Raw genomic sequence first — 19,083 nt, 5'->3', positions numbered from 1 at the left:
TGGAATTAGATGAGGTACCCAGGGTGCCTTCACAGCCATCTCTTTTAGTGAATGGAGTAGCCAAATATCCTCTTCTTGAAACAGTGAAAGAGCAATTGTTGGGTTTGGGTTTTTTTTTTCCCCTGTCTCTATGCATTTAAAACAGAATGCAAATGAAAAAGGAAAAGAGAACACCTGAAGAACGGGTATGAAGTAATGCTATCAACAATGGGGACATACATTCAATACGGTCCTTTTGCTGCAGAAGAAATGTTTTGCATCTAAAACACAGTTAAATGTTTTTGCCCAGGTAAACCATAAGGAGGGCTGAGAGGTGGGCACAGCTTGGGGAAGGGAAGCCAAGACGTGACCAGCTGGGGAGGACCAGCACAAGACACAGCCAGAGCAGTGATCTTGCCCATTTCCACAGAGGCAGGAGACTCACTCAGCAGGCAGGAGCTTGCTGGTTCAATTGCTTGCTCTGGTTCAATTATTACAGGAGTATTTCTTTGCTCAGGCCCTAAGGACCATGTGCAGTCCCTTCCCTCCTGCTCTCTAATTAGATACCTGAAATCATTACTTGGGACAAGGGATAGTGAAATGAAACTGTTACTAGATTAAGTGAAATTAAATTACTAGGTTGAGTATACACAGTGAAAATGTTTCTACAGATACTAAAATAATGTTCTCAAAAACACTGCACCATCTCTTGAAATCATTTCACCATTAAGAGTTTTCCTGGCTGCTACTTCTCTGACCAAAAGAGAGGATCTGCATGGAAACCAGAAAACAAGCAAATTACATTTTTAACTGTCTGATGATCCCTTCTCTCCCCCAGGTGTTCTGAAATAAAAGATATAAATGCAGAGCACTTGGAGACTTCAAGAGCACTGAGTGCATGTGCTTTAAATTGTGATTGCACATTAACATCTGCCCTAAAATCTAGCCAGCAGGTTTCGGTGGACAAGCAAAGTACCCATAGCAATTAGAAACTAAAGGAAGAGGCAGACAGACTAATTAACTTTCCTCGTTGCTTCCCATTTAGCACTTCTTAGGGATTTAAAATTTAAGACGTGTATAATTTGGGATGGTTTTGTCCATTAGGTTTAGCTGCCCAATGAAATCTGTTTCTTAGGTAGAAGTTAGGAGGGCTAAAATTGTTCGGGCCAAGAAAACAAGTTACTGCAGTGGAGTGTAGGAATCCTGACATGTTCAGCCTGTGCTTCTCACACCCAAGCACAGCCAGAGAGTAAGAGCTGCCCTGTCAGAGCCCATCTCCTTCCTGCTGCTGGTGGTTATGACCTCCATGTTAATGGTAGCTGGAGAAAGCATTTGAAAATAACAATTTTCAAAGCTGGCAGCAACAATTCTGTGCAAAAAGCCTAGGGACCTTCCTAGCCCCTTTGCAAGGGGAAAAAAGAAACCACCCTGAGCATTATGTTAGGCTTTGCCATTACTAGGGATTTCAGCCATTAGCAGGCACCTATTCCTGCAGCTTTCTGTGAACAGGCTGTGAAGAGAGATGACAAAATGAGAATGCACTATGGCTTCCTTGATACTGTAGGAACTGTGGAGGTACAAGCTGCAGCATACAAGACTGCTGTTGTTTTTTCCAGGGGCTGCTGTTAACACAGGGGCTTGGGTCAGTCTGCAAGATGCACTGGTTAAAGCCTGAGTGCAAGAAAAACAGCAGCTGCCCAGCCTGCAGTAGTAGTTTTCAGAAGATTTCTTCTGGTGACATCTATGATCATTCTGCTATGAAATACAAATAAAAAGACACTTAACTTTTTAAAAATTTCAAACCCATTCAGATTATTTTAGAGACTGTAACTTGGAAGCAAAGGGCTGCTGCTGCAGCATCTCACCTGCTTGTAGATTCAGTTAGCACTTTAAAAGCACAGAACAGCAGAAATACACAAGGAGTCAATAACAATCATTGGTATCATTAGTATTTCCTGCTTATCTCTGGCCTAAATGTAGAAAGCAAATAAAGATGCTTTGATTTGAGAGTAGCTGGTTTGGAAAGCTGAAAGCCTAAGTCTCCACAGAGCACCACCCCAGTCACTTCATCTTCCCTCTCCCCTTTCTCTTCCCATCTGTGTTACACTGCCTTTCAGCTCAGGCCAATTGCTGCAGCAGGAAGCCACAGGCACCCAGCTGTGGGATGAGGGCCTCAGATTTATATTATGTGGGGTCAAAGGCTCAAAGGAAAGGCTGCATGATCATTTACATCCAGCACTTCATGTCACACATAAAACATCCCTGCATCTAAGAGACCACTGACCATAAAGAGTACTGTGAGAGTGGTTACCTGGATTATTTAGCACTATTTAGACTATAAGCAGACTAATGCTTTTAAAACCAGCTGAACTCAATAAGAATCCCAAAGGTTCAGCCAGCCTGTTACCCTCTCTCTGGTAGCAGCCAATGTTGTGAGGAAGACTGGAAGAAACAGGGTCTCTCCCTTCAGTATAACCTGCCCAGCCAGCAGCAGTTTATAGACTTTCTGACTGAGAACTTGCACTCATAGCACTGTGATGGCCTAGCCTCTGATGGACTTTTCTCCCTTGCAGTAGTCCAGTCTTCTTACATTTATGTTTGACCCCAATCTCCAAAACACCTTGTAGTGCTGATTTATTCCATTTGATTATCCACTTATCCATTGTTAAGAGAAGTGTGTCCTTATGTCTGTTCTCCAGTTAGCACTGATGCTCTGATCCTCTGGTATAAAAGGTGAATTGTTGTTCTCTATAATAGAGCACTCTCTATAATATAATATTACAGTCAAAAACTATTGATCTTTTCTGTGCTGCACTTAAATTTTTATTTCCAGAGATGATGATAGTTTTGTTGGTGGCTTCTACCTTAAGTCATAACAGGACAGTCTGACAAAACCCAGAATCAGTCTGGTTTGTGTCTGCATCAAATTCCAAAGAGTTTCTTGTACATTATAATAATTGGTTTGCTTTGATTAATCTAATAATCTTTAGCCTATATTACCTTGCTGCAGTAATATACAATGCAAAGAACTGCAGTTTCATGGAATCTCAGACAGTATGACAACTAAAGGCAGACCTAAGAAAACAAGCCTTTTTGTTTTGCAGAAAAAAACACCATTCTGCTTTATTCTTTCCCCAATTAAAAAACTTTTCTCATAATGTGTAATAAAACAAAAACTCCAATCGTGCACATTTTTATGACAATACATTTGTAAAATAAAAAAACCCCAAGCACTTAAAAAGACATTTTCTATCATTAATTTCAATTTTAACTAAATGTTTATTCTTAGTGGAACTCGCAATTTCATTATTTTCTATTACAATTTCATCAAAATAGATCTTGATTATATAAATCAACATTTCTAAATACCTTCCTCTCCATAAGGACTTAAAGACCAAATCTACCAACAGAAACTACTTCGACAATACATTCTAACTATGAAAAGAACCCAAAGCATGCACCTAGAATCAGTGCTTTTAATGCCAGTCACAAAATCACTGTGATCTCTAGATGCTACTGGAATATAGTACGACCCAGCACACCATTCCATGTCCTCAGAATACATGATGGCTTCCTTTGAACTTACCTTCTAATAAAACATGTAGAAAACCTCAAAGTTGTGTTAGTCACGGAGGCCACAAGAACAAACAAAGAAAATAGAGTCATAGAATTGCTCAGGCTGGAAAAGACCTGCAAGATCATCGAGTCCAACCTCATCCTAACCCTATTACCCTATTTTTGATGACCCACCACTAAACTACGTCCTCAGGCATCACATCCAGGCGAGTTTTAAACACATTCAGGGATGGAGACACAATCATATCCCTGGGGAGCCTGTTCCAGTGCTTAACAACCCTTTCTGTAAAGAAGTTTCTCCTGATATCCAACCTAAATCTCCCCTGATGTAAACTGAAGACCTTTCCCCTTGTCCTGTCACCTGTCACCAGTGAGAAGAGACCAACCCCACTCTCATTACAACTTCCTTTCAGGTATTTGTAAAGAGTGATAAGGTCTCCCCTCAGCCTCTGTTTCCCCAGACTAAACATCTCCAACACCCTCAGTCACTCCTCACAGGGGATATTTTACAAACCTTTCACTGGCTTTGTTGCCCTTCTTTGGACCTGCTCCAACACCTCAATGTCCTTTTTGTACGGAGGTGCCCAAAACTGAACACAGTACTTGAGGTGAGGCCTCTGCTGAGCACAGGGCCAGGATCACTTCCCTGGTCCTGCTGGTCACACAATTTCTGATACAAGCCAGAATGCCAGTGGCCTTCTTGGCCACCTGGGCACATGGCTGGCTCATATTCAGCTGACTGTCAATCAATACACCCAGGTCTTTTTCTGCCAGGCAGCTTTCCAGCCACTCTTCTCCAAGCCTGTGGCATTGCCTGGGGCTGTGTGACCAAAATGCAGGACCTGACACTTGGCCTTATTGAATTCCATGCAGTCGGCCTCAAGCCAACGATCCAGTCTGTCCAGGTCCCTCTGTAAAGCCTTCCTACCATCCAGCAGACTGACACTCCCTCCCAACTTGGTGTCATCTGTGAACTGACTGAGAGTGCAATCAGTCCCCTCATCAAGGTCTAATATAAAGTTGTTAAATAGGAGTGGCCCCAGCACTGAGCCCTGGGGGACACCACTTGTGTCTGGCCACCAACTGGGCAGTTTAACTCCATTGACCACATCTTTGGGCCACAACTCTTCTAACCCAGCAGAGTATGTGCCCGTCCAAGCCATGGACAGCCAGCTTTTCCATGAGGATGTTAGGGGGGGCAGTGCCAAAGGCTTTAATGAAGTCCAGGTAGATTACATCAACAGCTTTGCCCTCATCCACTAAGCAGGTCACCTTGTCATAGAACGAGATCAGGTCTGTCAAGCAGGATCTGCCTTCCATGAACCCACGCTGACTGGGCCTGATTGTATGGTTGCCCTTTAACTGATCTATAATGGCTCTTGGGATTATCCCTCCCACAACCTTCCCTGGCATGGAGGTGAGACTGGAAGGTCTGTAGTTACTGGGATCCTCTTTCTGGCCTTTCTTGAAGATGGGTGTCACATTTGCCAGTGTCCAGGCCAGTCCTGGTTAGCCAGGACGTCTGAAAGATGATGGAGAGAGGCTTGGCAACCACACCTGCCAACTCTCTGAGCACTCTAGGGTGTAAACCATCTGGCCCCATTGACTTATGAGTGTCAATGATTTATTAAAATGATGTATATTATAAAGCTGATCCAAACTGGTTGAGCTTAGGGAGTAAAAAAAGGAAGGGTGCATAGAGTGGGACACCACAGGGGTCTCAGACTACTTGATATTTTCATTATAGACCAAAATGATGGTGTAGAGTCTTCCCATGCTAAGACCTGACACCAACCAGGGATGTACAGTGGGGACACTGAAGACAAGAAGCGAATTTGTTAAGTGATCTTCAAAAACTGGAGAGACTTTGAAAATAAAGCAGGATTGATCATTAGGAGCAAGTGTAAACTACACCAAGAAAGGAAATAACCAACCTCACATAAAAGCCTGCTTCAAGAAGAAAGAAATAATTATGTCTCTGGGTTCATAATGGAAAGAAAAGAGAGCTAATACACTTAAATTACAGCAGGAAAAACTGGGGTTATATACTAGGAAAACATCCCTAAGCACTAAGTATAGACCAACTTCTCTGTGATGTTTCCATTCATCTTCAAGAACTGCATAAACAAATGAGAAAGAAACAGCACAGGCATTGCCAAGACTGCTGGACAGGAGAGTGTTTAGATGCTCTCTAAAGATCTTCTTGCCAGCTCTGTGGTTCTTTGAAATCTCTTCTGTTTGTATGCATTTCTGAAATAGCTCCTTAAGAGGTTACTGATCTTTCTCCAGTGCTTGACTCGACCCATGGCTAAATCTAAGTTTGGCCTGTGAGGCAGAGGGAAATTTGGGATCACTATTCCAAGTAGACCTTGTATATGGCATTAAAATAGATGTTAAACTTCTAAAGTAACCTCGTTGCATTTTACAAACAGCACAGAAATAAGAACTTTAAATCAGAAAAATGTTCTCCTCCTAGATATTTCATATTATCTGCAAAGAATGTGTGTGTAAAAATACTGGTAAAAGTCTTATGTCTAGAAGTTTCCCACTTAGGGAGTACAAGGCATAAAAATTTTTGAAAATAATTTCTGTAACTTCACCAGAGCAAGTTTGGTTTTTGTTCCTTTGCATCTGTCTGCTCGGAGATGGGCTGATGTTTCTCAGCTTGCACAAATCTTTTTAGTGATGTTTCTCCACTCTACTTTGTTCTTTCTGGGGGTTTGGATTTGGGGGGTGGGGGAAGCAGGCAGGAAATTCATACACCCCCTCCTTAAGTAAAACCACTTTACTTTAGGATTCTTTGTAGTAACCTCTGTCCTCATATAATTTTAGTTTTTCTGCCTTGTATCTCTAATTTACTTTTGTAAGCTGTTTCCAGCAGCTTCCAGCCAGCGAGGTGTTTGTGTGTTACACATCCCTAAGGAAATGGGGAAGAGCTGTAAAATGTCAGTACACTAAACTCTCCTGTCTCTGTGCATAAGGATCGAGAAGCTACCCTTTGAAAACTAAACTGTTCAAATTCTTTCCCCTCTACGAAACCACATTAATGGTTTTCAGCTGCTTCTAATTTCAAAATCCATAAACATTTTCTAACACATGGATGATCCCAACTGACAACAGATGGATGATTAAGCCCACTGTCAACAAACCTGCTTTCCTCTTAGTAGCAGATGAAGTTGTACATTTCAGGAGTAATCTACAATCCCTCAGGAGCCTGAAGACCTGAGTCTAAAAATCCCTGCTTTCAGCTATTCCTTTAATTTAGCTTTCTTTGAGAACAGCAACCACCACTACAAAAATTCTGCTGTCCAAGAAGGTCACTGCTTGGGTTTAATAGTTAATAGAACTGAACTGTTTGAAACTCCAATTTAGCCAGTCAACAGGAAAAGGGTCCATTTTCTTTGGTGTATTTCCAAGCCTACATGGTGATGGAGACACTCCTGTCACAGGCACTGCAAAGAGCTGAGCACTGTGGACAAATTGGCCCTGATGCATAATAATTCTTACTTAGGTGTTCAGGCTCTCTGGATGATGAGCTTGAATAAACTGCTGCTCTGCTTTGTCCTTGCAGACGGATTTGTTTACATGTCCCTAGAATATATTTGTAGGAAGCTCTTTCTATATACACAATTTTTTTTTTTACACACATCCACAATGCTTGATCAGATAAAGCTGCTCTTGTGCTAAACAAATGCAAGGTCCGATGATTCCAGAAGAATACTGACAATTACCTCCTCTTTATGGTCACTTAGAGACAAAAGGTATCTCCTCTGCACCTCCCAGGTAACTGAGGGAAAATAAACTGTTTGGTGATGATGGCAGCTGATGTCAGAGCTGGCAGAGTACACTGTACCTTCTCTCTTGCATTCCTACACAGCCCATGATCCTTTCTTGAGGATTTGCCACTGCAAAATACAAATGTATATTCAGTTTCTTTCAGAGGTGTTTTTCTGTGGTCTGTTCTATGACTGAATTGAGAGGAATTATTGCATGAAAACATATACAATGTCACTGGAAAGAGATATACGTGGAGAAAAAAATGGTGCTCAATAAATTCTCTTTAGAAATTCAGTAGCACTGTAGATCAAATCTGTAGAATAATTTCTGAAGACAAACAGTTAGAAAGGTTCCCATTCTGAAGTTTATAAATGTTAACAATGTCTTGAAGAGATTGCTACTGAAATAATTTTGAACTTGGTCCTTTGAGGAAGATGTCTCTATAAATGATTTCTGAGCTTTGTATTTGTTCAGCAAGTTCTACTATCAAAAGCATACTTTACAAGCCTCAGAAATTTACACTGAAAATGTCACCTGCAAATGAAAGCATGATGTGTTTGCTGCTTAGGGAAAGACAAGGTTTCTGAGTTAACATCTAAAGCTCTGTCACTAAAAATCTTTTTGATCCTGGATCAAAACCATACTTAGTTCAAACCTGCAACGTGCCTTGCACAGTCGGCTGAGATGTTTTTACATCCTACTTTCCATGTAAAACTTTTAGATAGCTTAGGAAAAAATGCTGTGGAAGTGCTATGTTATTCACTATATTAGCTTTCATGAGTAACAAAAGAATAGTACAAAAGTAATTGCCATGGTTTAAAATTGGAAGTAACTCTCAAGTCTCTACCTGGCAGCAGAGTTGGAGAGAACGGGGAACAAGTACTACTTATGGTATAGGAAGATGAAATTAGGAACTATTTAAGTAAATGGGGCAAATACAAAGTAATAGAACTGGATGGGCTGTATAAGGGAGTGGGCTAATGCCACTGAGAGACTGACTTCTATAATCTCAGAAGAGTTGTGGCAATCAAGGAAAGACTCCAACGACTAAAGCCAAACAAACCAACAATAGCCCCTGGGAAAATTATGGATCAGAGGAGTGGAATAAAAGTGGGTGTAAGACTGACCAGAGCACTGGGCTCAAAGGGCAGACATCAAGAGTTGAGGTCTCGCTGTTAACAGCTTATGAGTGGTGTGACCTCCTCAGGCAAGAGTCAATGCCAGACCCTTTGCATCTTCATCAGTGACCCAGGCAACAGATAGGAGCTGGATCATCACTGCATCTGTAGAAGGGACAGCTGTGTGTGCTTGAGGGCAGAGCTGCTGATCAGAGAGTTCAAAACCAAGGAGTGGCCTGACAAGGACCTCAGAAAATTCAAAGCCAAAACAGAAGTGCTATACTGGAAGAGGACAACCCAGTGCAGCAGAACAGGCAGGAGACACACAAGCAAGGCAAAAGCTCTGCAGAACAGGACCTGGAGGCACTGCTGGACAAGTGGCACCAGTGAGAGCTTGGAGCAATGAAGGTAATGTGTGGACTACATTAGCAGTAGGGTCATCAAAGTGATTTTTTCTTAATATTGCATTTTGTTTTGGGACTCCAGTACAAGAAAAATGTGTCAAAATGTGGACTTGCGCTAACATAAGCACCCTGGCCAGATGATCAGCTTGTTCTTGTTATTCATTAGCATTCCAATAGCAACTACATCAGCTGTGCTTTGTTGCAATTTTAAACTTGATTCCAAACCACCAACGGAAACTTTGAATGGTTGAGGATGTACCAAGCCCAGAAAAATCCTCATAGAAACACTCATCATATGATTTCATATAGGAAACTACTTCGAGAGCTGCAAGCCTGTTCTTAATACATTTAGCCTGTGTCCCTCCCATCAAGAGCAGCTTACACGTGATCTTCCTGGAATGCTACTGAACAATTTATTTTTTAATTCAGTTTTTAACACTGATTCCACTACAGTTTGTTTTCCAGGAATGAAATCCACAAATCCGCAGATATTTCTGCTGTTATTCCTAATAGCCACTTCGGACCATTGCACATTTGGTGGGAAATTTCCCAGCATTTCCACATTACAAATGTATTTTATTTTTCATATAAATTCCGGAAAGTTAATTAAAAAAATTTTTAAAAATTGGAGCAACTCACATTTAAGTTCCACACTTCCCCATTGGTAAGCATTTTCCACTTCTAACTTCCTTACAAAACACAAATTAAGCCCTCTTTTTTCCTATTTATTTCATTACTTGCATGAGCTGCAGTGAAGTCAGGCAGAGTTCTAGGAATAAGGCTTAGCTCACTTGTACTTCCAAACTGCATATTTAACATGTTAACACTGAGGTCTGTGTGTTAATGTAGGACACTTGTTTTTTTTTTTTTTAGGATCAACAAATGGCAAATGCTTCCATATGAAAAGAATATTCCCACCCACAGAAACAGAATTCAGCTTCCCTGCATGACAAACAATAGAGAATTAATATGCCTCTCAGAGGCACAACCAGAATAAAAACAACCACACCCCAAATCCAAATGAGATTCTCAGTTAGATATTTTCAGGGTTTTCCTTTCTGAGACAGAGCATGTTCTCCTGCTAACAAGGTGAGTGGAAGTAGTAAATTTATTGACAACTTCTGGAATGTTTAGGAATTCTGCGTGTTTACAGAAGGAACTTATTTGATAATAGGGTCTCCTACACAAATCTAACTCACATAATTTTTTTAAGTACCTTTTTGGGTACCCAGTCCACTGAGCTGGAAGATAGAGGTGGGGAGCAGCTTGAAGCCCCCATAATCCAAGTGGAGATGGTTAGTGACCTGTTGCACCACTTAGAGATGCAAAAACATAGAGACAGATGGTATTGAGGGGGCTAGCAGAATCACAGAATCAGCCAGGTTGGAAAGGACCTCTGAGATCATCAAGTCCAGCCCTTAATCCACGGCCACTGTGGTTCTCAGACCATGGCACTGAGTGCCACATTCAGTCTCCTCTTAAAAACCACCAGGGACAGAGAATCCACCACCTCCCTGGGCAGCCCATTCCAATGCCTGATCACTCTCTCTGTAAAGAATTTTTTCCTAATATCCAACCTAAACCTCCCCTGGTAGAGCTTAAGTCAATGCCCTCTTGTCTTACTGAGAGCTGCCTGGGAGCAGAGACTGACCACCCCCTGCCTACACCCTCCTTTCAGGGAGTTGTAGAGAGTGATGAGGTCTCCCCTGAGCCTCCTCTTCTCCAGACTGAACACCCCCAGCTCCCTCAGCCCTTCCTCACAGGACTTGTGCAGGATCCCTTCACAGCCTCCTTGCTCTTCTCTGGACCTGCTCCAGGACCTCAATCTCCTTCCTGAACTGAGGGGCCCAGAGTGCTCACCAAGCCACTTTCCATCATTTACCAGCACTCCTGGCTAACCAGAGAGGTGCCAGTAGTCTGCAGGTTGGCAAACATGACCCCCAAAAACAAGAAGGGCCAGAAGGAGGATCCTGGGAACTACAGGCCTGTCAGTCTGACCTCGGGAAGGTTGTGGATAAAATCATCTTGAGTGCCATTATGCAGCACATGCAGGACAAGCAGGTGACCAGGCTCAGTCAGCAGGGGTTCATGAAAGGGAGGTGCTGCTTAATGAACCTCATCTCCCCCTGTGACAGTGACCCATGTACTGGATGAGGGAAAGGCTGTGGATGTATTCACCTGGACCTTAGTAAAGCCTTTGATACTGTTTTCCACAGCATTCTCCTGGAGAAACTGGCTACATTTGGCCTAGAGAGAGAGGTGTACACTTCACTGGGTAAAAAAAACCAACAACTCTGGATGGCTGGGAACTGATGACCAGCAGCGTTCCCCAGAGGGAACATCACTGTTCCTCAGTGTTGAGGCCAGGTCTATTTAATATCTTTATCAATGATACAGATGAGGGGATTGAGTGCACCCTCAGTAAGTTTGCAGATGACACTAATTTGGGAGAGTGTTTTGATCTGCCTGAGGTTAGGAAAGCTCTGACAGAGGGACCTGGACAGGCTCGATCAATGGGCTGAGTCCAACTGTATGAGATTTAACAAGACCAAGTGCTGGGTCCTGCCCTTGGGTCACAACTACCCCAGGCAATGCTACAGTCTTGGGGAAGAGTGGTTGGAAAGCTGCCAAACTTAAAAGGACCTGTGGGTGCTGACTGACATCTGGGTGACAATGACCCAGCAATGTGCCCAGGTGACCAAGAAGGCAAAGAACATCCTGGCCTGTATCAGAAAAAGTGTGGCCAGCAGGAGCAGGGAAGTGATTGTGCCCCTTTGTAGTTGTACTTGGCACTGGTGAGGCCTCACTTCAAATACTGTGTTGGACGAGATGATCTTAAAGGTCAGAATGATCCTTTGAATCTGTGATCCAAAATTAAGGAAACAAATTCAACCTTACTGATATTCACAGAAGGAATGGTGACAAAATACCCCTAAGTGAAAGAATTCACTAATCAAAAAGTGCAAGAACCACTAGGATTTACAATTTTATTTGAAACACCTTAATTTAAATTTTCATTACTAGATTAATGGGCTTATTTAGTATTTATACAGTGTTGGATTGTTTCTTCTAGGATTCTAAAAGACAATCAGAATGTCAGTGTTTTAAACTGATTTATTGTAGTATTAACATATGATTATTTTAAAGCTGCATTGCCTTGGCTTTTTTAAAGATAAGTATAAGTACTATGCAATATCATCTGCTTAACCCATGTGGTCTATTTCACAGCTTGTGACCCCCAAGAAAACTTTGTCACATAAACTGTATCACAGTTGCTAAAGAAAATAAAATAAACAAATATGAATTGAGAAATTCAAGCTGTTGAGAAATGCATAATAGAGTTTTGGAAATATTTTTGGTTTCACATTTTGAATTTCCTCTGGGATTGTACGTTAACAGTTATTCCATTTTTAAAATTTTAATTAGCATTATCTAAACACTGCAAATCGAACACAAGAGATTTTGATATTCAAAGCTAGTCTGATTGAAATGGGTAAAGCTTAACTGTGAAAGGTGGAATTTCATTATGGGACAATGCTTGTAAGATTTACTGGCAGATTCAGATTTTATTTTTTTTTAAAAGACCAGCCACACCCATTCCCATCTAATCACAACACATGGTAAAGAACTTCACCTTGTAACTATGATATCAAGCCCATCCCTCCTGCTTTACCCTATACTTTTTGAAGGACACCCAAGTCTTCTTTCACACTTCCAAAATGACAGAAAATTCACCAAGTCTGTAAGGTTCTTCTCTAGCTCACTGACCTTATTGGAAGAAGGTGTCTGCTTTCTTCCACTTTGAAGCTGAATTTGTTTAGAGTCAGAAGGACTGAATACTAATACAATAATACCTAGTGAAGTAAAACCACTTAGTAATACCTGCTACTAATTGCAGCATTCACTCTTGACTATGTCAAGCTTTCTCTTCATAGTATTTTTATTAATCTCTCATAAACTACTCTTAAAACATTACTGAACAGGTGGAGTTCATAGTTAAAGTAGACTTCAGCAAGTTCATTCAGAAGCAGTCTTAATTTTTTAATTAAAAGTAAGCATGAATGAGCAGTCTTCAATTATTTGCTACAATAATGAATTGTTTTACCCTAAAGATGACACATTATTTTTTACCTTAAGAGGCTTGAGAAATGGTCCAGTGCAAACTGCATGAAGTTCAGCAAGTCCAAGTGCAAGGTCCTGCGTCAGGGCTGGAGCAATCCCAGGTCCAGTTACAAGATGGGTGCAGAGTGGGTTGAGAGTAGCCCTGAAGAGAAGGACTTGGTGGTGCTGATTGTCAAGAAATCCCACATGAGCCCACAGTGCACTCATGCAGCTCAGAAAGCCAAATGTATCCCAGGATGCATCAAGAGGAGCATGGCTACCAGATCAAGAGAGGTGATTCTGCCCCTCTACTCTGATCTTGTGAGACCCCACTTCAAATACTGCATCCTGTTCTGGTGTCTCCACCATAAGTAGGACACACATCTGCTGGCATGTGTCTAGAGGAGGGCCACAAAGATGATCCAGGGGCTGAAACACCACTGCTACGAGGTGCTGAGGGAGCTGGGATTGTTCAGCCTGAAGAAGTCTCTGGGGGGACCTTATAGCTGCCTTCCAATATCTGAAGAGAACCTACAAGGAGACTGGGGAGAGACTTTTCATATGAGTGTCCAGCAACAGGACAATAGGAAATGGTTTTAAACTGAAAGAGAACAGGTTTAGTCTGGAGTTTAGGAAGAAGTTTGTAAGCACAAGGGTGGTGAGACTCTGGTACAGATTGCCCAAAGAAGTTATGGATGCCCTCTCCCTGGAGGTGTTCAAAGCCAGCCTGGATGAGTCTTTGAGCAACCTTGTCTAGATGAGAGGTGTTCCTGCCCATGGCAGGGAGGTTGAAGTATATGATCTCTAAGATCCAATCTAACAATGGGCTGCCCAGGGAGGTGGTGGATTCTCCATCCCTGGAGGTTTTTAAGAGACTGAATGCGGCACTCAGTGCCATGGTCTGGGAACCATAGCAGTAGTGGATCAAGGGTTGGATTTGATGATCTCAGAGGTCCTTTCCAACCTGTCTGATTCTATGATTCTAAGCCATTCTATGATCCTAAGCCATTCTATGATCCTATGATTCTATGAGGACTTGACAGGACTTTCCTCTGCCCCTAGGAATTACTAATGTAAATGTAATTGTAAAATGTAATGTAAATGCATTAATGAGAAATGTATCTCAGAAGCCCTCTTAAAACTACCAGCAAAATATGCATTCAGGCACTGTGCCTATCATTCAGCTCCATCCCTCTATCCAACAGTACAATCACAGCTGAGTATTTGCATGGTCTGTGCCTAGTCTACATTAAGCAAACAAACTTGCAATTCTGATTCTTCTTGTTAATTATTATACACAGTTGCCCATTCCTAGATGCTAAAACAAGACTCTAGCCCAAGCAGAACAAAGGTGGAAAGAACTGAATGCAAATTATGGCCAAGTTTGTCTGGTAGTCAAGTAGCACAACTAATAAGAAAACATACCATAATTTACAGAAGAGTTATTTCATTACCTTATTAGTCTCAAAGACTTTATTAACTTTACTAAAAGCAGAACCAGTCAGATGAAAGGCCAATATATCTGAGATATTATGTTAAACTATGAGCCTTTTAAGGTATTCACCCTTGTAACACATTGCAACATATTAAATTTATTTAATTACTCTAGAGTAATTTCTAATTTCAAAACCCCATTTTTATGGAACAATGATAAATTAGAGCCTAGATGAATTGTTTTACAGATTAATACACACAGTTCTTTCTGCAATCAAGATTTTAAATGGTTCTAATAGCTGTAGCACTTACAGGAGGTTCTTTAAGTGCCAAGCAATTATAACTGCTCTCTTAGCATACTGGTTTAATTTAATCCTCCTTAGTTGCAGAAAATGTGACTTCTGCAGTGGGACACACTCATTCACCATGTTTCCTATCAGTGATAAAATATGATATTTAAATGGAAACAAATTACCTGGAAAAAAGCAATACAATGTTGCTAATTATCACACAACAGTGATATATCTCAGACTCATTACAATGAAGATTCAGACAAGATATAGATGTTGACCATAAGCCCTAAAATGAAGATTCAGCTAAGATGTAGATGCTGACCATAAGCCCCTTAGTTCTCCCATTTTTCCACCACTTTCTCAAATACCTCTGGCTGACACTGAGCAGAGGAGCAGGCTTGGCTCAAGGACTCTGACAGTCCTGCTCTGGAGTTTGGTGCTTTTTGGGATGATGGGGATGGGGCATGAATTTGCAGCATGGTCCAGAGAAAAGGAGGGACTGAAGGGTTTGACCTCTTGCATAATAAGAAAGGAAACCATGTATGTCAGTCTGATGTCTAATGGCTAAAATGCATCTTATTTTAGATAAAAGTAATAAAGAAGCACTACGAAAATATAAAAACAAAGGAAAACAATTGACAGTATTTGTTTGCCACCTCTGAGAAAATGACTAATAGATTGTGTTAGCAATTAATTTTTGATTTCTGAAGAAATATTAGTTACATGAACTACTGGTTTACTAGTTTCTGGAAGAGTAATTCCTTCTCTTGTGCAATATACGAAGAAAACAAGACAGTGTCACCGTGGAGACAGAGAGACATGAGCAACCATCAGGGTTTAGAGTGACACTGTAAAAAGGAGATTCACCTTTAGTTGAAATTGGTTGAATTTTAAAAAGAAGAGTTGCCACATGCCTTTTGAGAGTTGTTTGATGTCCTGGGTCAGCTCGATCTCAAATACAGCTCAGTTCCAAACAGACAAGTGTTCCCATCACAAGCACTGCAACAACAGATAACCTCCCAAAAGGAGCATCCTTGAACCAGATCTCCTGGAAATACTGTGTCACAAAAGCTTTCCCACTGCAAAAATAGGAGAGCACTCATTTTTCTGTCCCATGACACCTAAAGCTTCACTCATGTTCACTGGATACCATAATACAAATGAAACCACTTCACTCCTTCATAGTTTCTGAAGGTTTGAAGGGAAGGCTGACTCAGCCCCAGTGCTATTATCTTAGGAATTGGTCTAATCATGTTTGAGGCACCCTTCTGACCATCAGATACCTGAGAGTTCATCTGTCAGGCCTTGCTTAATGTTTTTTAACCATTTCAGACACTGAAGAAGCCTGTTGTGAGAAAGCTTGCAAAGAAACCAAACAAATAAACCCAACCAATCTATTTCCCCAGCTATATTTGTAAATTCTGGCCAAACTTCATTAGGACTTGGCATTGGAAGGGAGCAAGCTTCATGTGCCACAGTTTAGATGTATCCCTAACTAAAAACAAGTAAGTAATTGAATCATTAAAAAGAGAGCTGAAAAAGATAATTGCATAATTAATAAAGGAGCAGTCTGAGGACCAATGGTCAACACAAACTGTAAAACCACAGCGAAAAAATATGACACCACAAAAACCCCATTTCATTTGATTTATGATTCATGAAAAAGCAAAACAAATGTTATACAAATATTTTCAGTAGCCGAAAACCCTATCACTAGAAAAACACAGTTACAGACATTCCTCATTGCTGGGCTGAACTGGTCTCAAAATAATCCAATGTAAAGGCCACTGACAGAAATATTTCTAATAATCTGCAGTCACAAAGCATTAGCAGCTGTGTTTGGTGCACATCACCTTGCCTGTGATTTAAGGTATTAGTTAAACTTCAGCCTATGGTTTACAGAGCCCTCTGAACCCTCCTGGCCTCTCTCATCGTAAAATCCCAAAATAGTCACTGGTGTTTTTTTAGTAAATGTGTTTAAGTAATGTTACAAATAACATTTCACGGCAGGCCCAATAAATAAACATACTGAAAATTGCAATCGGGGTCACTTCACCAGTCTAAGGAGCAGTCATGAACAGCTCTGGAAACCACCAACTTCTGTTGCCCTCTGTGGATCTTTCACAAAAGGAACAGAAGGAGCAGAATCTTAATTGCTTCTAAAATGGCAGATCCCAAAATCCATTTAATGCCAAAAAGGAGAAAATTTCTAGAGAAATGATGTCAGAAACCATTCTTATTGTTCATGAAGTCCACCATCTTTTTTTCTCACTGTTGCAGAAACAAAACCACCAAGTGTATTTCAAGAAAATATTTAAATACAATTGATGAAGTGTCAACACTTGATTGCTTGTTAAATTGGATAAAATTACAAAAGCTGTTACAGTATGTTCAATTTGCTCCCATGTTATTATATACCATAAGGGCTCATTTGAGCAGTGAGAATACTGCAGACAAGGCATGAAGATTACAAGATGTCTTAGGCTTTGCCCTGGTACAGTTTGAAATACAACCTAATGCAGCCAAAAGTCTTTTATTAGAGATAGTTCCTTCCCACTGGAGCTTGATGGGGGAAAAACAAAATCACTGCTTCTTTATGCTGCAAGAATACTTTGTTGTTTTCTTAATGGGAAGTTAAGCAATGAACTGAAATTAAATGAATCAAAGCTTCAGACAGCAAAAAAACCCAACATCAATTAATGTGACAATTTTTTAATAGAAAAGCAAATAAGATTTGTTTAAAAACTGAGGTCTCAGTTCTGCTGTATCTATATTTTCCCAAGGTTAAGCTTATAGTTTGCAGTATTTTTCTTATTTTATGCTGAGCTATATCATAGCATTATAGAATCATAGAATTGGCTGGGTTGGAAGGGACCTCAGAGATCATCAAGTCCAACCCTTGATCCACTACTGCTGCAGTTACCAGACCATGGCACTGAGTGCCACATCCAGTCTCTTTTTAAGTATCTCCAGGGATGGAGAATCCACCACTTCCCTGGGCAGCCCAGGGATCAATGCCTGATCACCCTCTCAGTGAAGAAATTCTTTCTAATATCCAACCTAAACCTCCCCTGGCACAACTTGAGACCGTGCCCTCTTGTCTTGCTGAGGGTTGCCTGGGAAAAGAGACCAACCCCCACCTGGCTACAACCTCCTGGCTCCAGTTTCTGCCCTGCTCCTGCTGCGTGTACACTACACGTGTAGTCCAGGTGACTAGTCAAGAGGACTATGGCAACCTGCATGCACATCAGCTGCTGAAAAATGGTGTACAAGAGCTCAATACACACTCCATCACAAGCAACACTCACATTATCAACTGAAAACGAGGCATTTAAATTTCTCTCTTTTCTTCAGTAATCTTTCCCACTCAGACGTAAAAGCACAATCAAGTCTCCAAGGACCACCTGTGATGCTCCCAAGACCTTACCTAGGAAATAATTCTGATACACTTACATTTTCTAATCCCAGCCAGAGGGATGAGTTCTCATATTCCATCTACAACAGAGACATGTTGGTCTGAAATTCTGGATCAGACATCTTTGCATAGGTGATTCCAGGCTGTGGAGGACATGTGCATGGCTGCAGCCCCTCAGCAGTGCTAATGGTCTCTCAACTCAGCTCTGCATGGTCCTAATACTCAGGTAAGATGCACCCACAGAGCCTAGGAGCCCAAGTGCACACCAGCTGAAGATGTATTCCTAGCTGTTTTAAGCTATCCATTCATCCATACTTCTTACACAGCATAAACATTTTGCTTTACAAATTATGCATCCATACATTTATCGAGGGAATCAACTTTATGGTATCTTTGTATCCCAGGTGAGTAAAAAGCAAAAGGTTCTGTCCATAAAGAAGCAGCATATATTCAATGACCCACTGCATCTTTCACAAAATACCATGTGAAAACCAAACCAGTAAATCAAAAGTTAAAGAGATTCTAAGCATATATTAGCTACTATTAAAACCAGCATAAGAAATGTATCAGTCTGCTTCAGTCATAAAACACTGAAGAAAAAGAACCTTAAAATTTTAAAACTGATCATAATTTTTTTAATAACTGTGTTATAAAACTTTTTTCTTTCTAATACTATTCAAGTGAGGAACCTACCATGGAAATTCACTAAGGCTTCACCCAGGCTGGCCTCTAATTGGAACTCTTGTGCTCTGCAACCCCCTGTGCTAGTGTGGGGTCTCCAGCACATGGGGGCTGCCAGGGGTGGATTTCTCTCACAGCTTGCAAGCTTCTTTGACTACAAGCTGTTCTTCACTGAGAGCCAGATACAATACTCCAAATAAACTCCTAAACCACTTCAAACTTAGTAGCATTTTACCTCTTTAGCATACCTTAATGCTCATAACCTTTAAAAAGTCATGTCTCAAAAACATTGTTTCTATAGCATA

At 41.0% G+C, this 19,083-nt stretch overlaps 1 protein-coding gene and 1 long non-coding RNA gene across 5 annotated transcripts in view; one reads left to right on the top strand and one right to left on the bottom strand.

Moving 5' to 3' along the window:
* The window catches only part of LOC139793411 (uncharacterized), a 410,787-nt gene that overhangs the window by 213,624 nt on the left and 178,080 nt on the right, over positions 1-19,083 (top strand). The gene's annotated exons all lie outside the window — the stretch shown is intronic.
* Positions 1-19,083, bottom strand: part of CPQ (carboxypeptidase Q) — a 164,336-nt gene that overhangs the window by 15,563 nt on the left and 129,690 nt on the right. The gene's annotated exons all lie outside the window — the stretch shown is intronic.

This window comes from Heliangelus exortis, chromosome 2 (assembly GCF_036169615.1).
Source record: "Heliangelus exortis chromosome 2, bHelExo1.hap1, whole genome shotgun sequence".
NCBI lineage: Eukaryota > Metazoa > Chordata > Aves > Apodiformes > Trochilidae > Heliangelus > Heliangelus exortis.
The sequence above is the reverse complement of the archived record's forward strand: the minus strand, read 5'-3'. Positions and strand labels throughout refer to the sequence as shown.